Source organism: Mobula hypostoma, chromosome 11 (genome assembly GCF_963921235.1).
Source record: "Mobula hypostoma chromosome 11, sMobHyp1.1, whole genome shotgun sequence".
NCBI lineage: Eukaryota > Metazoa > Chordata > Chondrichthyes > Myliobatiformes > Myliobatidae > Mobula > Mobula hypostoma.
Window position 1 is genome coordinate 103,148,428 of NC_086107.1, and position 18,912 is coordinate 103,167,339.

At 47.9% G+C, this 18,912-nt stretch overlaps 1 protein-coding gene across 5 annotated transcripts in view; it reads right to left on the bottom strand.

The window, feature by feature from the left end:
- LOC134354040 (GATOR2 complex protein WDR24-like) overlaps positions 1 to 18,912 on the bottom strand; it is a 53,519-nt gene that overhangs the window by 29,767 nt on the left and 4,840 nt on the right. For 2 of the 5 annotated variants that reach the window (XM_063062736.1, XM_063062732.1), the window contains exon 1: positions 17,692 to 18,576. The exons of 1 other annotated variant lie outside the window; for it this stretch is intronic. The gene's annotated coding sequence lies outside the window, so the exon portion shown is untranslated. Of the gene's footprint in view, positions 1 to 6,536; positions 6,903 to 17,691; positions 18,577 to 18,912 lie in introns of those variants that run through there. 2 more of the 5 variants (XM_063062733.1, XM_063062734.1) reach the window with 2 other exon arrangements.

The following is an 18,912-nucleotide window of genomic DNA, read 5'->3' on the forward strand; positions in this document are numbered from 1 at the left end:
CAGAGGAGTAAAGGGAATTACAGAGACATGAGAGAGGAGTTGGCCAGACTTGATTGGAAAAGAACACTGGCAGGGATGATGGCAGAGCAGCAATGGCTGAAATTTCTGGAAACAATTCAGAAGGTACAGGATACATACATCCCAAAGAGGAAGAAAGGCAAGATGACACAACCGTGGCTAACAAGAGGAGTCAAAACCAACATAAAAACCAAAAGGGCATAAAATAGAACAAAAATTAATTGGAAGTTAGAAGATTGGGAAGCTTTTAAATACCAACAGAAGGCAACTATAAAGTCATTAAGAAGGTAAAGGAGGAATAGGAAAGTAAGCTAGCCAATAATATTGAAGAGGATACAAAAACTTTCTTCAGATACATGAATGGGCCAAATGGCCTAATTCTGCTCCTATATCTTATGGTCTTACAGGGGTGAGGACTTAGAATCCTAGAATGGGCAGTGGAGATGTCCAATCTGTCCATTTTATCTATGCTGACCTTCTGAGATAATCGCCCAATTAGGCACACTTTCTGCTCGATCAGCAGAATTTCTGAGAGGGTCTATCACTTTTTTGGAAGTGGTTATTGAATCTTCAGCCCACCCACCCCCCCCCCAAACAGTTCATTTCTGATGATACCTCTGTAACTAATTCAAGTCACAGGGTTACAAGTAGTCTGAAATTACAGAATTACCAGGAAGAATTTGACCACACCACATGGGGCATAAAGATTTCATTTCATCTTAAAGGATAGTGAGAGCCAGGAGGGGATTCCGGAGCTTGGGGCTGCCGCTCAGGAAAACTGGCAAGAATTAAGTGAACACTAAAATCTCACATGGCTGGAGGAAGTTATGGAGCCCAGGAGGGGAAAGGCCACTGAGAGACTTGAAAAGAAGGGTGAGACATCGAGGCTGGAAGTCAGTGCAGGTCAGAGGCAAATAGAAAGGTGCAAACAGACAATATTAATGACTGACAGTAAGATAACACTGGACAGAAAGATTTTGCTTCCTGAATACTGTGTGTATCTTATGGATTTTGGTCTGCTGATCACGTAAAATCACCATGAAACCTCTCTATCATTTTTTAAATCGCCTATTATTTGTTATTTCATAATTCAAGTCAATTAAAATGTTGCCCACATGGCAAGCTGAAAAGTTTTCTACCTTGTCCAAGCACGTCTGGCCATGCTTAGGTAGGACGGATACAGCATGGCAGGATAGATTTTAGAAAGGCTATTAATTTCCGCGAAGGCTTTCAAAGTTTGAGACAGATGTTTCCCAGAATGACTGATGCCAAGATTAAGGAAGCCATTTTTGTTGGTCCACAAATCAAACAGGTCATCAATGACAGACAATTCGAAGAACTTCTAGTGAGACCGGAGAAAATCACATGGAAGGCATTCAAGGAAGTTGTTGAAAATTTTCTTTGCAACTACAGAACACAAACTTCATGCAGCTAGTCAACAACATGCTTCAAGCATACAAATCCATGAAATGCAACATGTCACTAAAGATTCATTTCCTGCATTCCCATTTAGACTTCGTCCCTGCAAATCTTGGCGCTGTCAGTAATGAGCATGGTGAAAGGTTTCACCAGGACATTGCGGTCATGGAGAAACTGTATCAGGGCAACTGGAATCCATCAATACTGGGTGATTATTGTTGGACACATAAGCGAGAAGCCACAGACACTGAGTACAAACTAAAATCATCAACAAAACATTTTTAACTGAGCTGAACTATTGCAAAGCATCAGCACCATTACGCAAATAAACGCATTATACTCAATAAAAGTTAATTTTTTTTTTCTTCAAATTCCAATGTGATAGTCATAGTCATACTTTATTGATCCCAGGGGAAATTGGTTTTCGTTACAGTTGCACCATAAATATTTAAATAATAATAAAACCATAAATAGTTAAATAGTAATATGTAAATTATGCCAGGAAATAAGTCCAGGACCAGCCTATTGGCTCAGGGTGTCTGACCCTCCAAGGGAGGAGTTGTAAAGTTTGATGGCCACAGGCAGGAATGACTTCCTATGACGCTCTGTGTTGCATCTCGGTGGAATGAGTCTCTGGCTGAATGTACTCCTGTGCCCAACCAGTACAGTCTGAAATTACATTTGCATTCAGCTTCAGTCTATCATAAACAACAAAAAAAATTCTGAAGCAACACTTTCCAAAAAATTTGTGGTCCAGTACAAATGAATGAAACCTGGGCAGTCTTGCACTTCACTCACTGCCCTGTGCAATGTACAATTCATAGGCACACAAACAAAATGCTGGAGAAACCGGTTTACGTTTGATATTTTTCTTTGAACAGGTTGGTTCCCTGGTTCTTCATTGTTTCGTGACTGTCTGTGGGGAAGACGAATTTCAGGGTTGAAAACCGCATACATATTTTGATAATAAATGTGCTGTGAATCTTTTCTCTTCCCACTTAGTCTTAACCTACACCCTCCACAGCTCAACAACACACGGCAAAAACAAGAGCATCCTACACAAATGGTGTTTCGCCTGCTGAGTTTCTCCAGCAATGTAGTTTTTTTCCCTATTATTGTTGGCTCTGGGAGAGATGTTATCTAGAACTTGTTAATATTTACTGGAACAGCAGGCAGTGAAGAAAGCTAATGGCGTGCTGGCCTTCATAACAAGGGGAATTGAGTATAAGAGCAAAGAGGTCCTTCTGCAGCTGTACGGGGCCCTGGTGAGACCACACCTGGAATACTGTGTACAGTTTTGGTCTCCAAATTTGAGGAAGGACATTCTAGCTATTGAGGGAGTGCAGCGTAGGTTCACAAGGTTAATTCCCGGGATGGCGGGACTGTCATATGTCGAAAGATTGGAGCGACTGGGCTTGTATACCCTGGAATTTAGAAGGCTGAGAGGGGATCTTATTGAAGCATATAAGATTATTAAGGGATTGGACACGCTGCAGGCAGGAAGCATGTTCCCGCTGATGGGTGAGTCCAGAACCAGAGGCCACAGTTTAAGAATAAGGGGTAGACCATTTAGAACCGAGTTGAGGAAAAACTTTTTCACCCAGAGAGTGGTGGATATATGGAATGCTCTGCCCCAGAAGGCTGTGGAGGCCAAGTCTCTGGATGCTTTCAAGAAAGAGATGGATAGAGCGCTTAAAGATAGCGGAATCAAAGGTTATGGGGATAAGGCAGGAACTGGATACTGATTGTGGATGATCAGCCATGATCACAGTGAATGGCGGTGCTGGCTCAAAGGGCCGAATGGCCTACTCCTGCACCTATTGTCTACCAAAATATATTAAGGGTTCCAGTCTAAAGATTCAACTGAAGGAGATTTTTATGTCAAAAGAGGGCAAGCCATTTTCCATGATTTTTAATATACAAGTTACAGTTGATGACAAAATGTACAAGAAACTAATTTTAACCAGGTTAAAATTCAGAAGAGCATCTAGGAGCCCATAATAACCTATGATTTTCATTCATGGTCCTTGACTTCCTTAAGTACCGGATTCTGTACCTGACGAGCCAGGATACATCAACATCCCAAACCTCGGTCCTGTTGTAGTTGCCTCATGTCTGCCTTTTGGTGATCACTGCACTACAATCCCTGCACTCTCAAATTCCAGAGGACAAGGAAGCACTTTGTAATGAGATGAAATACCACAGGCAAGATAAGGCAGTCTTCTTGGATACAGACAGTTCTTTTGATGCACAATTTGCTGCCTAAAAGAGTGTTGAAAGCAAGTTTACTAACAACAAAGGAATTGGATAAATAGTGAAACAGCAGGAATTGGATTATTATTTAGAGATACAGTGAGGAATAGTCCCTTTCAGCCTGTAGGGTAATACAACAGGTGGCGGGAGGAGAAGATGGCGGTGCGACGCAGCGCATGTGTGCAGTTCTCCAGTGACAAATGATCGTATCTGTTAAATATTCTGATGCACAATTCTGATTTGATGGAGACAGACGTGAGAAGCAGAGGGACATCTGGAGAAATTTCTGAAATGCCCGGTTCGCCGCCGCTGCTACTGTGCGATCGAGAATCTCTGGAGGGAAGGCCCCAAAATCCCCGGCTTTGCCTGCTGCTGGCAACTGAGGCTGAGGTCGAAGCGTTCAGTGGAGATGGCGCTCGGTACTCAGTGCCAGAGGGCTGATCGGAGCTCCAAGTTTTCGGACTCAGAGTCAGACTGTGGTCGGGCATGGCAGGGAGAGTTTTCTTCCTTCTCCCGTCTGCGTAAGATGTGGGACTTTTGAGAGACTTTGAACTTTTTTTTACTGTGCCATGTCCTGTTCTTCATCAAGTTATGGTATTGTTGCACTGTTGTAACTATATGTTATAATTATGTGGTTTTTGCTAATTTTTCATTCTCGGTCTGTCCTGTGTTTCTGTGATATCACACCGGAGGAATATTGTATCATTTCTTAATGCATGCATTACTAAATGACAATAAAAGAGGACTGCGTGTCCTCATAATTTAATCTAATGTTCATGATAGAAACTGTTCTACATAATTCACAAACACTGCCATTGAGTTGTTGTGTTCACTTTAAGAGACGGTGCCTGACATACCGAGGTCAGGTGACTGCTTTTGGCTTGTTTGTAATGGAAGTAAAGAGCTGAAGCTTTTGTTATTCACAGAATTCAACAGGACCTTTGGGCCACACAGCCAGCAACACCCAATTGAATCCTAGCCTAATCACAGGTCGACTTACAATGACCAATTAACCTACTAACCAGTATGGCTTTGGACTGTGGGAGGAAACCGGAGCACTTGGAGGAGACCTACACATTTCCTTACAGAGGATGCTGGGATTGAACTCTGAACTCTGACGTCCCAAGCTGTAATAGCGCTGCTCTAACCGCTACATTACCGTGGCACCTCAAGGGCTGTGGAGATAGAGGGGGAGAGTGGTACTACTGGAAATGCTTTGTCTTTCCAGACAGTGAGGCGATGTACAGGCAGGATGAGTTAGAATAACCCTCCCTCTGTTGTTTTGCTCGCTCCAGGAATCCTTCTCTTTCCTCGTGTTTGGGTAACTCTTTACAGTGCCCGCTGTAAGATCAGAGCTCAACTCCTGTATGGAGTTTGTATGTCCTGTCCGAGAACACGTGGATCTCCTCCCACATCCCAAAGATTCACGACTTAGCGATAGCAAGACGTGAGTATGCCACGCTGGCACCGGAAGCACGGCGACATTTGCGGGCTGCCCCCCAGCCTATCCTCAGACTATGATGATCGTTGACACAAACACATCTCACACTACGTTTTGGCGTTCCGAAGTACGTGTGACAAATAAAGCTAGTCTTTCACCTTTAATCAGAGAGGAATTGTTGAGATTAGCGCTGTGTCTTTCTTTTTCTCCAGACACCTCAGCACTAAATCGGATTGGAGGATGAGCCTAACCTCAGCCCGTCAAAAGTCCTAATTATGGAAGTGTAAACTGAGCCACTGAAGTAGTGAGGAGAGTGACAAAAATAGACAAGAGTATTCATGGACACCCAGTCCAGCTGCCGCTCAGAGCCCCAAACCCAGAAATCCACCCTACAGAAATCAGCCCCTTGCTTAAGGACAAAACACGAGAAGATCTGCAGACACAAGAGGGACTGCAGATGCTGGAAATCTAGAGCAATACACACAATGTGCTGGAGGAACTCAGCAGGTCAGGCAGCATCTACGGAGGGGAATAAACAGTCGACGTTTCGGGCCGAGACCCTTCATCGGGGCTGGAAAGGAAGGGGGAAGAAGTCCGAATAAGAAGGTGGGAAGAGGGGATGGGGAAGTACAAGGCAGCAGGGGAAAGCTGAAACAGGGAGAGGGCCCGAAACATCGACTGTTTACTTTTTTCCATGGATGCTGCCTAACCTGCTGAGTTCCTCCAGCATTTTGTGTGCCTTGCTAAATGAATAGTCCTATATAAGCTTTGAGAGTCTAGACCAGGAACTCGAAACCTGGTGTCCACAGACCCCTCGGTTAATGGCATAAAAAAGGTTGGGTATAGCACCAATCTGGTAAGACATTCCAAGGGTTTAGGAGCCTCATCAGACCTCCCATAATATTGTGAGCAGGAGCTGGCCACGTACAAATTCAAATCTGCTCCTCTATTCAGTAGCCTGACCCCAGGCGCACATCTACTGCGTAACCCTTGGTTCGCACAAGATCGTAACGCAGTTGCTATGGCCATGGCCTTCCAGAACCGGGTTCAACCTTGACCTGGGGCGCCATCGGTGACTGCATGATCTTGCGGAGACCAGGCTGGTTCTCCTCTGGGTGCTCTGGTTTCCCCTCATACCACAAACTGTAGTTTGTCCCTCGTGGCGTAGGTGAGGGGTAGAACATGAGGAAGGTTGTTGGCAATTAAACAAAATGGTTTATGTAGGATGAGATTAAATGGGCACTTAATAAGACCATTATAAGAGGAAGATTAGGCCATTTGGCCCATCAAGTCTACTCCACCAATCATGCCTGATTTACTTTCCCTCAAACCCCATTCTCCCGTTTTTTTCCCCCATTAACTTTTGACATCCTTGCTAATCGAGAACCTATCAACCTCCACTTACTCTATATGCAACGACCTGGCCTCCGCAGCCGACTGCAGCAATGAATTCCACAAATTCCACATACCCTCAGGCTAAAGAACTTACACTTCAACTCTTCTACAGCGGTCTCTTTTTCTAAAGCTGTGTCCTTTGGTCTTGGGGTATGTCCACACTACGCCGGATAATTTTGAAAACAAAGTTTTTTCTCTTCGTTTTGACCTTCTGTCCACACTGAGACGGTGTTTTCATCCCCGAAAACGGAGATTTTCAGAAACAATCTCCAGAGTGAATAAATCTGAAAACGCCTAATATCTGTTGTAGTGTATACGGGGTAGACGGAGAGATTTAAAAACACTGTCATGACAACACCACAACACAACAATGCATTTTCTGCTTCTGCTTGGTACTGCGCAAGCACTGCTGTACGGCTGTTATAACGCGCAGTCAGTGTGAACGGCGTGAGAGTTAAATTGTAACGTGAGCTTTTTTGACTATTTAAAAACGCTGTCATGATGTGCCGGAACAGATGTTCGTTGTTTTCTTGAACGCAACCATCTAACAATTTCAGAACAGACGGCAACAAGACAGAAGCCAGAAGGTTAGAAATGTACTCACCAAATACTTTGACCCATAGCTTACTGAATAAATAAGTATTCTCACTTTGCCCTGTTTTCTGTCCTTGCTTGTATGAAGGTGGTTCACCTATTTATGCAAGTACTTCTCTGACAATAGATGTGTAACAGCCTAATGTAACATTGTATTGAAATACAAGATAACATTGATGCAGACATGTTTTATACATTTAACAAGGTGCTTTATTAATGCAACAGAGTTAGTCAGTCTTTCAATATTTGTCGTCAGCTGGGTCATACTATCCGTGAACCCCCTGTCGGTTGCCTCCATACACTCCAGTATTTGTTTTTTTTAAGTTTCAAGTCCTCCTGAGCGAGAGCCAAGAGCAATTCCTTTTAAGTTTTTCTACTCTGTAACTGGACAAACGCGCACCAAGTATACCATTTCCTCTTCGCTTGTTTTCTGTGTGTCCTGCGCGTGCCCAGTAGGAGGAGATTCGCCCAAATATCCGTCTAATATGGACAGAGATATTTTGACAAACGCTTAGTGTGAACGCCTGTCGTTTTTACTCGAAACCGGCGTTTTCAAAATTATCCGGCGTAGTGAAGACGTAGCCTTAGACCCGCCCACTATAAGAAACATCCTCTCCACGTTCACACTGTCTAGGTCTTTCAGTATTCGTTAGGTTTCAATAAAATGCCTCTCATTCTTCTAAATTCCAGTGAGTACAGGCCCAGAGCCATCAAATGCATCCCGTACGTAAACTCTTTCATTCCTGGGATCATTCTCATGAGCCTCTGGACCTCTCCAATGCCAGCACATCCAACTGAAAGAACAGTCAGTTAGTCCTGACGAAGGGTCTCGGCCCAAAACGTCGACTGTACCTCTTCCTAGAGATGCTGCCTGGCTTGCTGCGTTCACCAGCATTTTTTATGTGTGTTAACTGATTGCAGACTTCAGGAGAGGGAAACCAGAGATTCATCAGCCAGTTCTCGTCGGAGGATCAGAGATGGAGAGAGTCAGTAACTTTAAATTCCTGCCTGTCGTTATGTCGGAGGACCCGTCCTGGACCCATCATATAATTATAGCAAAGAAAGCACGACAGTGCCTCTACTTCCTCAGGAGTCTGCGGAGATTTGGCACGACATCAAAAACCTTGACAAACTTCTTTAGATGTGTTATGGAAAGTGTGCTGATTGGCTGCGTTACAGCCTGGTCTGGGAACACCAATGCTTTTGAGTGGAAAGTCCTACAAAACATAGTGGACTCGGCCCAGTACATCACGGGTAAAGCCCTCCCAACCGTTGAGCACATCTACATGAAACATTGCCGTAGAAAAGCAGCAACCATCGTCAAAGATCCTCTGCTCTTTTCTCGCTGCTGCCATCAAGTAGAAGGTATAAGTACCTCATGACTCACACCACCAGGTTCAAGAACGGTTACAGCCCCTCAACCATCAGCTTCTTGAACAAAAGGCGATAACTACACTCATTCTATTTCTGGTGTTCCCACAACCGATGGTCTCACTTATAGAACTCTCTCCATTTTGTTATTTTATGCTCTTATTTATTGCTATTTATTTATATCTGCATTTGCATAGTTTGTTGTCTATCAATCCTGTTTACTGTTACTATTCCGTAAGATTTGCTAAGTATGCCTGCAGGAAAAAAAATCTTAGGGTTGTATGTAGTGACGTGTACATACTCTGATAATAAATATTACTTTGATCTTTGAAACACGGTCTAACCAATGTCTTATAAAGTCTCAGCATTACATCCTTGATTTTATATTCCAATCATCTTGAAATGACATTGCATTTGCCTCACTACCAACTCAACCTGCAAGTTAACTTTAGGAAATCCTGCACTAGGATCTTACACCTCCAATTTCTGAATTCACTCCTCACTGAGAAAATAGTCTCCAGCTTACTCCTTCCAACAACGTGCGAGACAATACTCTCCCTGACATCGTATTCTATCTGCTACTTCTTTGCCCATTCTCCGAATCTGTCCAAGTCCTTTTGCAGTCTCCCTGGTTCCTCAGCACTACCTGCCCCACCACCAGTCTTTCTGCTGTCCACAAGCTTAGCCACAAAGCCATTGATTCTATCTTCCAAGTCATTATCATATAATGTGAAGAGAACACAGACCCCCGTGGAACACCACTAGTCACCGGGCAGCCAACCAGGAAAGGCTGCAGATACAAGGAAATCTGCAGATGCTGCAATTTCAAGCAACACACAGAAAAATTGATGGTGAACGCAGCAGGCCAGGCAGCATCTCTAGGAAGAGGTACAGTTGACGTTTCGGGCCGAGACCCTTCGTCAGGACTAACTGAAAGAAGAGCTAGTAAGAGATTTGAAAGTGGGAGGGGGAGGGGGAGATCCAAAATGATAGAGGAAGACAGGAGGGGGAGGGATGGAGCCAAGAGCTGGACGGGTGATTGGCAAAGGGGATATGAGAGGATCATGGGACAGGAGGCCCGGGAAGAAAGACAAGGGGGGGGGGGACACAGAGGATGGGCAAGGGGTATAGTGAGAGGGACAGAGGGAGAAAAAGGAGAGAGAGAGAGAGAGAGAGAGAGAGAGAAAGAGAATAAATAAGTAGATAGACAGATAAATAAATAACGGATGGGGTACGAAGGGGAGGTGGGGTATTAACAGAAGTTAGAGAAGTCAATGTTCATGCCATCAGGTTGGAGGCTACCCAGACAGAATATAAGGTGTTGTTCCTCCAACCTGAGTGTGGCTTCATCTTTACAGTAGAGGAGGCTGTGGATAGACATATCAGAATGGGAATGGGACATGGAATTAAAATGTGTGGCCACTGGGAGATCCTGCTTTCTCTGGCGGACAGAGCGTAGGTATTCAGCGAAACGGTCTCCCAGCCTGCTCTGGGTCTCACCAATATATAGAAGGCCGCATCGGGAGCACTGGACGCAGTACATCACCCCAGCCGACTCACAGGTGAAGTGTCGCCTCACCTGGAAGGACTGTCTGGGGCCCTGAATGGTGGTAAAGGAGGAGGTGTAAGGGCATGTGTAGCACTTGTTCCGCTTACAAGGATAAGTGCCGGGAGGGAGATCAGTGGGGAGGGATGGTGGGGACGAATGGACAAGGGAGTCGCGTAGGGAGCGATCCCTGTGGAAAGCAGAGGGGGAGGGAGAGAAAGATGTGCTTAGTTGTGGGATCCCGTTGGAGGTGGCAGAAGTTACGGAGAATAATATGTTGGACCCGGAGGCTGGTGGGGTGGTAGGTGAGGACAAGGGGAACCCTATTCCTAGTGGGGTGGCGGGAGGATGGGGTGAGGGCAGATGTGCGTGAAATGGGAGAGACGTGTTTGAGAGCAGAGCTGATGGTGGAGGAAGGGAAGCCCCTTTCTTTAAAAAAGGAGGACATCTCCCTCGTCCTGGAATGAAAAGCCTCATCCTGAGAGCAGATGTGGCAGAGACGGAGGAATTGCGAGAAGGGGATGGCATTTTTGCAAGAGACAGGGTGAGAAGAGGAATAGTCCAGATAGCTGTGGGAGTCAGTAGGCTTATAGTAGACATCAGTAGATAAGCTGTCTCCAGAGATAGAGACAGAAAGATCTAGAAAGGGGAGGGAGGTGTCAGAAATGGACCAGGTAAACTTGAGGGCAGGGTGAAAGTTGGAGGCAAAGTTAATGAAGTCAGCGAGCTCAGCATGCATGCAGGAAGCAGCGCCAATGCAGTCATCGATGTAGCGAAGGAAAAGTGGGGGACAGATACCAGTACAGGCTTGGAACATGGATTGTTCCACAAAGCCAACAAAAAGGCAGGCATAGCTAGGACCCATACGGGTGCCTATTGCTACACCTTTAGCTTGGAGGAAATGGGAGGAGCCAAAGGAGAAATTATTAAGAGTAAGGACTAATTCCACTAGACGGAGCAGAGTGGTGGTAGAGGGGAACTGGTTAGGTCTGCAATTCCACTCCTGGGGTGTAGTCCATCCGGTCCAGGTGACTTAACTACCATCAGACCTTTCAGCTTCTCAAGCGCCTCTCCCTTAGTAATAGCAACTACACTCACTTCTACCCCGCAACCTTCTCAAACTTCTGGCATGCTGCTGGTGTCTTCCTCAGTGAAGACCGAAGCAAAATACTTACTCAGTTCAATACTATTTCTTTGTTCCCTCTAGTTCGGCATGGACTAGAAGGGCCAAGATGGCCTGTTTCCATGCTGTAATTGTTATATGGTTATAATTCCATCTCCCTTATTATTTTCCAGCGGTCCAGTGTCCAGTCTTACCTCTTTTACTCTTTTTTTTTGAAAAATCGTTTGGCTTTTGGTATTCTCTTTTATATTATTGGCTGGCTTACTTCCTTAACTCTAATGTTATCTCCTTATTGCTTTGTCCTGACAAAGGGTCTCAGCCCGAAACATCGACTCTTCCTAGAGATGCCGCCTGGCCTGCTGCGTTCACCAGCAACTTTTATGTGTGTTGCTTAAAATTCCAGCATCTGCAGATTTCCTCGTGTTTCCTTATTGCTTTATTAGTTGCCTTCTGTTAGCTTTTAAAAGCTCCCCAACCCTCTAACTTCTCACTAATTTTTGCTGTACCGTATGCCCTTGCTTTTGTTTTTATGCTGTCCTTGAGTTCCCTTGTCTGCCAAGGTAGTGGCCAGTACAGACTCAGTGGGCCGAAGGGCCTGTTTCAGTTCTATGACCCCCGCCCCCCCCAAAACCTCCAAGAGATCAAAGATCTCTCTCTGTCTCAGCTTTAGTGACTCACCCTCTGCACAGGGAAGATGAGCACAAGCCTGGTAGGAGAAGAGCTTTGAACATGGTATTCAGCCCACAGTGACCAAGCCAGCAGCCACGAAGCCCACCTAGACCAATCTCTTCTGCTAGCACATGGGTCTTATCCCTCATCTTAAAAAGGGTGAGAGGTTAGGGAAGGAATTCCAGGAACTGGAATCCAGGTCCCTGGGGACCAATAACAGAACAATTACTACAGGGGGGGCTAGAAGTGGAGTTGATCAAAGATCGTAGAGGGCTGATGGGCTGGGCAAGGTTACAACGAGGCCACGAATTTGGATGGAAATCACAAAATCAATTAGATGGGATTAGTTGGATTGGCATCATGGTTAGTTCAGACATGATGGGCCAAACCCTGGGTGATGAGTTGACTCTGTGTTTCAGAAGGCATACGGTGCATTGGCGTTTATCAATCGTGGGATTGAGTTTAGGAGCCGAGAGGTAATGTTGCAGCTATTTAGGACCCTGGTCAGACCCTACTTGGAGTACTGTGCTCAGTTCTGGTTGCCTCACTACAGGAAGAATGTGGAAACCACAGAAAGGGTGCAGAGGAGATTTACAAGGATGTTGCCTGGATTGGAGAGCATGCCTTATGAGAATAAGTTGAGTGAACTCGGCCTTTTCTCCTTGGAGTGACGGAGAATGAGAGGTGACCTGATAGAGGTGTATAAGATGATGAGAGGCATTGATCGTGTGGATAGTCAGAGGCTTTTTCCCAGGGCTGAAATGGCTAGCACGAGAGGGCATGTTTTAAGGTGCTTGGGGGTAGGTACAGAGGAGATGTCAAGGGTAAGTTTTTTTACGCAGAGAGTGGTGAGTGTGGGGAATGGGCTGCCTGCGACGGTGGTGGAGGCGGATACGGATACGATAGGGTCTTTTAAGAGACTCCTGGACCAGTACATGGAGCTTAGAAAAATAGAGGGCTATGGGTAGAGTCAAGGTAATTTCTAAGGTAAGGAAATGTTTGGCACAGCTTTGTGGGCCAAAGGGCCTGTATTGTGCTGTAGGTTTTCTATGTTTCTAAAGGGCACATTCCAGTGCGAGACTGATAAATTAAGTTGTACTGTATGTAGATTGAAAGGGAAAATGAATCTCACCTACCACACGCGAGACTAAGGACTGAGGGGGTAGACGTACAGAGGAACTGAGCTTTATAGATCTGGACGCCCTTGTTCCTCAATCTATACAGAATGAAATGAAGCTCAGCGAAGATAACGGCTGGAAGCCCACTACTGGCTCTGTTTTCCATGGGCTGTCAGAACATTACCAAGGGCTCCTGCCTTATCACCTGGAGCTCCTTCTGCTCTACTTCCTGGTCCTGACCTCTGGACAGACACCCCATGCCTCCAGCGCAAACCACGGTGGCAAGCCACTTTGATCTCTGACAACACAAGACTGAAATTGCCAAGACCACAAGAATCAGAGAGAGAGAGAGGGGAAGTTACCGTGTAAGCTGAAAAGGTCAACAATTTCCACTTGTATCTAGCTGATGCAGTGAGATCAGCAAACCAGAGAGCAGCATCCAGGCTTGTTTTCCAAACTGCATAATTAAACTCCACAATAACCCATTTTAGAGAAGTCTTTAAAAATAAAAGTGCAACTGAACCATTTTCCAAAAGATCCCTTTACATCACCCTCCACCTGTTTAAAGGTGAGAAATGGTGGTCGGTCCTTGGTCCCTCATAACTAAGGGATTCTTTCTCTTCTCACCCTCCCTTGCTCTCCATTCTTCTCTTACCGCTTTCTCCCCTTTCGCCCCGTCGTGCGCGCGGTCACCAGACCAGGCCCACAAAGGCGTGCAGGTTGGTACCGCCCGCTGTTCGCCGGTGAGTCGGCGGGGGACAGAGTCCAGGGTTGGGTTGAGGGGGGACGTGGAGGGAATGAAGTGGGTTTTTAGTATAATTGGGTGCTTGGGAATCATTTTGAACGCTGTGATTTGGGATTGCAAGGCCGTGCTCGTGCAGGTCAGTGAGAGGGCGGTCAAGAATATCAGCACAGTGCAGGGAATCGTCAGCTGCAACCCTGACCCCAGCCGAGATCCAGGAGAGCTCAAATTGGGGAGAATCGCGGATGATGGGTGATCTACATCTCAAAGCCTCCGTGTCTGAAAGCCACATACTTCCTTTTGAACTCAAACCACTGTAGGTTCCCCTTTCTCCGGGAAGGGTAACGTGGCCAGTTCTGCTCACTTGCACCAGCCTGCCCGCTATCGAGGACATATAAATAGAAATGGTCCAGTAACATCATGAAGGACCACACCCACCCGGCTCATGGACTGTTTGTCCCACTCCCATCAGGGAGGAGGCTACGTAGCATCCACATCAGGGCCACCAGACTCAAAACCAGTTACTTTCCCCAAACAGTGAGGCTGATCAACACCTCCACCCACTAACTCCACCGCTACTTTATTATTTCATGTCAGCCATACAATCAATGGATATACAATCAATCTACGTATTCATATTTATCGTGTGTTTTATTGTGTTCTTTATCTCGTTTTTTTTGTGCTGCATCGGATCTGGAGTAACAATTATTTTGTTCTTCTTACACCTGTGTACAGGGATTGACATTAAACAATCTTGAATACTCCACAGGAATATCCCTCCCATACTTATCACGGGGACTTGCACGTGATCTGGTGAAGTGAGGCCGCGCAGGAAACAAAGACATTTCAATTTCAATAGGTACATTTAATGTCAGAGAAATGTACACAATATACATCCTGTAATTCTTTTTCTTCGCAAACATCCACATACAGCAGTGGTTCCCAACCTGTCTTCGTGCCATGGGCCAATACCATTAAGCAAGGGGTCCGTGGACCCCAGGTTGGAAACTTCTGATTTAGAGCATTAAACAACCTGCTGAAGGAACTCAGCAAGTCCAGCAGCATCTTTGGAGGGAAAAGAATTGTTGATGTTTCCGGTTGAAACCTGAAACACTGACCCATTCAGGCATCGGGAGCTTTGGGGTCCAGGTGTCCATTCTGCTGTCTGCTTGTTGAACATGAGTGGGTGTACCTGATCCCAGCTCATTGGTCAGCTCCCTACCCCATCTCCTCATTGGTCAGCTCCCTACCCCGTCTCCTCATTGGTCAGCTCCCTACCCCATCTCCTCATTGGTCAGCTCCCTACCCCGTCTCCTCATTGGCCAGGCCCCTACCACGTCTCCTCATTGGCCAGGTCCCTACCCCGTCTCCTCGTTGGTCACGTCCCTGCCCCGTCTCCTCATTGGTCAGGCCCCTACCCCGTCTCCTCATTGGTCAGCTCCCTACCCCATCTCCTCGTTGGTCATGACTGTACCCCATCTCCTCATTGGTCAGCTCCCTACCCCGTCTCCTCATTGGTCAGCTCCCTACCCCGTCTCCTCATTGGTCAGGCCCCTACCCCGTCTCCTCATTGGTCAGCTCCCTACCCCGTCTCCTCGTTGGTCATGACCGTACCCCGTCTCCTCATTGGTCAGCTCCGTGCCCCATCTCCTCATTGGTCAGGCCCCTACCCCTTCTCCTTATTGGTCAGCACCCTACCCCGTCACCTCATTGGTCAGGCCCCTACCCCGTCTCCTCGTTGGTCACGACCGCACCCCGTCTCCTCGTTGGTCATGACCGTACCCGGTCTCCTCATTGGTCAGCTCCGTGCCCCGTCTCCTCATTGGTCAGCTCCGTGCCCCGTCTCCCCATTGGTCAGGCCCCTACCCCATCTCCTCGTTAGTCACGACCGCACCCCGTCTCCTCATTGGTCACGACCGTACCCCGTCTCCTCATTGGTCAGCCCTGTGCCCCGTCTCCTCATTGGCCAGCTCCGTACCCTGTCTCCTCGTTGGTCAGGCCCCTACCCCGTCTCCTCGTTGGTCACGTCCCTGCCCCGTCTCCTCATTGGTCAGCTCCCCATCCCATCTCCTCATTGGTCACATCCCTAATCCATCTCCTCATTGGTCAGGCCCCTACCCCATCTCCTCGTTGGTCACGTCCCTGCCCCGTCTCCTCGTTGGTCAGGCCCCTACCCCGCCTCCTCATTGGTCAGGCCCCTACCCCGCCTCCTCATTGGTCAGGCCCCTACCCCGTCTCCTCGTTGGTCACGACCGCACCCTGTCTCCTCGTTGGTCATGACCGTACCCGGTCTCCTCATTGGTCAGCTCCGTGCCCCGTCTCCTCATTAGTCAGCTCCGTGCCCCGTCTCCCCATTGGTCAGGCCCCTACCCCTTCTCCTTATTGGTCAGCACCCTACCCCGTCTCCTCATTGGTCAGGCCCCTACCCCATCTCCTCGTTAGTCACGACCGCACCCCGTCTCCTCATTGGTCACGACCGTACCCCGTCTCCTCATTGGTCAGCCCTGTGCCCCGTCTCCTCATTGGCCAGCTCCGTACCCTGTCTCCTCGTTGGTCAGGCCCCTACCCCGTCTCCTCGTTGGTCACGTCCCTGCCCCGTCTCCTCATTGGTCAGCTCCCCATCCCATCTCCTCATTGGTCACATCCCTAATCCATCTCCTCATTGGTCAGGCCCCTACCCCATCTCCTCGTTGGTCACGTCCCTGCCCCGTCTCCTCGTTGGTCAGGCCCCTACCCCGCCTCCTCATTGGTCAGGCCCCTACCCCGCCTCCTCATTGGTCAGGCCCCTACCCCGTCTCCTCATTGGTCACATCCATACCCTATCTCCTCATTGGTCAGGCCTCTACCCTGTCTCCTCATTGGTCACGTCCCTATCTCGTCTCCTCATTGGTCACGTCCCTACCCCGTCTCCTCATTGGTCAGGCCCATACCCCGTCTCCTCATTGGTCAGGCCCATACCCTGTCTCCTCATTGGTCACGACCGTATCCCGTCTCCTCATTGGTCACATCCCTACCCCGTCTCCTCACTGGTCACATCCGTACCCTATCTCCTCGTTGGTCAGGCCCCTACCCTGTCTCCTCATTGATCATGTCTCTACCCCGTCTCCTCATTGTTCAGGTCCCTACCCCGTCTCCTCATTGGTCATGACCGTACCCCATCTCCTCATTGGTCATCTCCCTACCCTGTCTCCTCATTGGTCACGTCTGTACCCCATTTCCTCATTGGCCAGGCCCCTACCCCGTCTCCTCATTGGTCAGCTCCCTACCCGGTCTCCTCATTGGTCAGCTCCCTACCCGGTCCCCTCATTGGTCAGGTCTCTACCCCGTCTCCTCATTGGGCATCTCCCTACCCTGTCTCCTCATTGGTCACGTCTGTACCCCATTTCCTCATTGGCCAGGCCCCTACCCCGTCTCCTCATTGGTCAGGTCCCTACCCGGTCCCCTCATTGGTCAGGTCCCTACCCCGTCTCCTCATTGGTCAGCTCCCTACCCGGTCTCCTCATTGGTCAGGTCCCCTCCCTGTTGGTCCTGCCACCTATCACTGCCACAGTTTGGAGATAAGCAGTCATTGGAAGCAGTTCCTTCCCTTGTCCTCTGTGCACATCAGAAACCAGAAGAGCTTCACAACACCCTGTGACTCAAGTTCAGCATCCTGGCCATACTTGGGGCCCAAGTTTAAACACAAGAGATTCTACAGATAGTGAAAATCTTAAAACAATACACACAAAATGCTGTTGGGGGGGGGGGGAGAGGAGAACTCAGTACTCGGCCTGAAACGCCGACTGTTTATTCCCTTCCATAGAAACTGCCCGACTTGCTGAGTGGGGTCCTCCAGCATTTTGTATCTGAGGCTCAAAATTTAAAAAAGCTGTTGCCTCTCAGATTGACTACACAGTGATACTGCAGGAAGGACAAAGAAACCCGTTAACACACACACACACAGCTCAGCTACTTATATACTGTAATTTAAAATAGACCAGTTAGTCAAAAAAGAAGTCGTACCTTATGATATTAAGGAGTCGAGTGCTGTTGTTTGTCAGCACCTTGTCCTAGCTGGTTTCGTTACGCAAAAAGGCTGCAGGCTCAGACGGTCTCACCTCTCCCACGCCAGCCCTGCCTTCTGCAGGCACCCGGCGCCGCTGCGCTCGGAGCCGGCGGCATGCCCCTCGCTTGCAGCCCACTGCGGCTTCCCTGCGGGGCCGGACAGGAAGAGGGAAGACGTCCTGCTGCAGGGCCGTCGCAGGGCCATCTAGAGGCCGGAGAGGGCAGTGCAACCCCCGCCTTTCTTCAAGCCCGGAGCCTGTCGCCGTATTTTTAGGGTTTTGTAACGAGACCCAAGACAACACATGGCAAACGGCATCAACACAGAGCAGGAGAGCGCAGCTCAGAGCTTGGGTCTCTCTGGCGGCTGCATTGCAGGCGTAAGATCGGTCTTCCAAGGGGGGGGGGTGTGAACCCACCTTTCCCCAATGCGCGACCGGTTAATGGCCAGGTTTTTGTCAGAGGTAGCTTTATTTTACACAGCGTGGTGAGTGCATGGAACACACTGCCAGGAGTGGTGGTAGAGGTACATTTAAGAGTCTCTTAGAGAGGCATGTGGATGAAAGTAAAACGTTGGTGGCAGGGTTATGTGGAGGAATTGGTTAAATAGATCTAGGAGGAGGTTAGAAGACCATGGGCCAAAGGGGCTGTAATGTTCTATGTTCTGAAGCATCAGGCCTGGATGGTGTCCCTGGCAGCATCCTTAGATCCTGCACGTATCAGCTGGTGGGTTGTTTGCAGACCTCTCCCTATTTCAATCAGAGATTTCTACCTGCTTTAGGAAGACCACCGTCATCCCCCATACCAAGGGAAAAAAAGATGACGTGCCTTAATGACGACCTCCCTGGTGTCTCTGACCATCATGAAATGCTGCAAGAGGCTGTTCATAGCATGCATTAACTCCAGTCTCCATTAACTCACTGCAATTTGCCCATTGGAGGAACAGGTACGTGGCGGACTCCATCGCCCTAGGCCTATGCTATTGTTCATTAGACAATTGTGTACTGACCACCACCTTATGTAGATAGGTTGTGAGTCTTCCAACAGGTGGCAATTCGGTACCATGCTTGTTCTACCTCAAAGCACTGTGTAATGATTTGATCTGTATGAACAGTATGCAAGACGTTTTTCACTGTATCTCGGTGTACGTGACAATAATAAACCAATTCCAATATGATCTTT